Consider the following 2,282-nt stretch of genomic DNA (forward strand, 5'->3'; position numbering starts at 1 on the left):
TAACAAGAAAGGCAGAGAACAATATCTACAATTAGATACAATAATGGTTACCTGGACAATATACTTAAAATACCCCCAATCCAAAACTATCTACTTTCCTAAACTTTGAGAATATGTCTTAACAAAAACAACATCCCATTAGTTTTAACACTGAGTCAAATCCAGCAAATAATTACCACACAGAACCTGTACCTTTCTTTTGGGAACCTTCTAGTTTAGAACACAGAACAGTACAGGCCCTTCGGCCCTCCCAGCCTGCGCCGATCCAGATCCTTTATCTAAACCTGTCTCCTATTTCCCCTCTGTTCCCGCCCGTTCATATACCTGTCTAGATGCCTCTTAAATGATGCTATCGTGCCCGCCTCAACCACCTCTGCTGGTAAAGCGTTCCAGGCACCCACCACCCTCTGCATAAAAAACTTTCCACGCACATCTCCCTTAAACTTTTCCCCTCTCACCTTGAAATCGTGACCCCTTGTAATTGACACCCCCACTCTTGGGAAAAAGCTTGTTGCTATCCACCCTGTCCATACCTCTCATAATTTTGTAGACCTCAATCAGGTCCCCCCTCAACCTCCGTCTTTCCAACGAAAACAATCCTAATCTACTCAACCTTTCTTCATAGCTAGCACCCTCCACACCAGGCAACATCCTGGTGAACCTCCTCTGCACCCTCTCCAAGGCATCCACATCCTTCTGGTAATGTGGTGACCAGAACTGCATGCAGTATTCCAAATGTGGCCTAACCAAAGTCCTATACAACTGTAACATGACCTGCCGACTCTTGTACTCAATACCCCGTCCGATGAAGGCATGCATGCTGTATGCCTTCTTGACCACTCTATCGACCTGCGTTGCCACCTTCAGGGTACAATGGACCTGAACTCCCAGATCTCTCTGTACATCAATTTTCCCCAGGACTCTTCCATTGACAGTATAGTCCGCTCTTGAATTGGATCTTCCAAAATGCATCACCTCGCATTTGTCTGGATTGAACTCCATCTGCCATTTCTCTGCCCAACTCTCCAATCTATCTATATTTTGCTGTATTCTCTGACAGTCCCCCTCGCTTTCTACAACTCCACCAATCTTAGTATCATCTGCAAACTTGCTAATCAGACCACCTATACCTTCCTCCAGATCATTTATGTATATCACAAACAACAGTGGTCCGAGCACGGATCCCTGTGGAACACCACTAGTCACCGTTCTCCATTTTGAGACACACCCACCACTACTCTGTCTCCTGTTGCCCAGCCAGTTCTTTATCCATCTAGCTAGTACACCCTGAACCCCATGCAACTTCACTTTCTCCATCAGCCTACCATGGGAAACTTTATCAAATGCTTTACTGAAGTCCATATGACATCTACAGCCTTCCCCTCATCAATTAACTTTATCACTTCCTCAAAGAATTCTATTAGGTTTGTAAGACATGACCTTCCCTGCACAAAACCATGCTGCCTATCACTGATAAGTCTATTTTCTTCCAAATATGTATAGATCCTATCCCTCAGTATCTTCTCCAACAGTTTGCCTACCACTAACGTCAAGCTCACAGGTCTATAATTCCCTGGATTATCCCTGCTACCCTTCTTAAACAAAGGGACAACATTAGCAATTCTCCAGTCCTCCGGGACCTCACCCGTGCTTAAGGATGCTGCAAAGATATCTGTTAAGGCCCCAGCTATTTCGACCCTCGCTTCCCTCAGTAACCTGGGATAGATCCCATCCGGACCTGGGGACTTGTCCACCTTAATGTCTTTTAGAATACCCAAAACTCCCCCTTCCTTATGCCAACTTGACCTAGAGTTTTTAAACATCCATCCCTAACCTCAACATCCGTCATGTCCCTCTCCTTTGTGAATACCGATGCAAAGTACTCATTAAGAATCTCACCCATTTCCTCTGACTCCACGCATAAATTCCCTCTTTTGTCTTTGAGTGGGCCAATCCTTTCTCTAGTTACCCTCTTGCTCCTTATATACGAATAAAAGGCTTTGGGATTTTCCTTAACCCTGTTAGCCAAAGATCTTTCATGACCCCTTTTAGCCCTCTTTATTGCGCGTTTGAGATTTGTCCTACTTTCCCGATATTCCTCCAAAGCTTCATCAGTTTTAAGTCGCCTAGATCTAATGTATGCTTCCTTTTTCATCTTAGCTAGTCTCACAATTCCACCCGTCATCCATGGTTCCCTAATCTTGCCATTTCTATCCCTCATTTTCACAGGAACATGTCTGTCCTGCACTCTAATCAACCTTTCCTTAAAAGACTCCCACATT

The sequence above is a fragment of the Scyliorhinus canicula genome, chromosome 9 (genome assembly GCF_902713615.1).
Source record: "Scyliorhinus canicula chromosome 9, sScyCan1.1, whole genome shotgun sequence".
Taxonomy (NCBI): domain Eukaryota; kingdom Metazoa; phylum Chordata; class Chondrichthyes; order Carcharhiniformes; family Scyliorhinidae; genus Scyliorhinus; species Scyliorhinus canicula.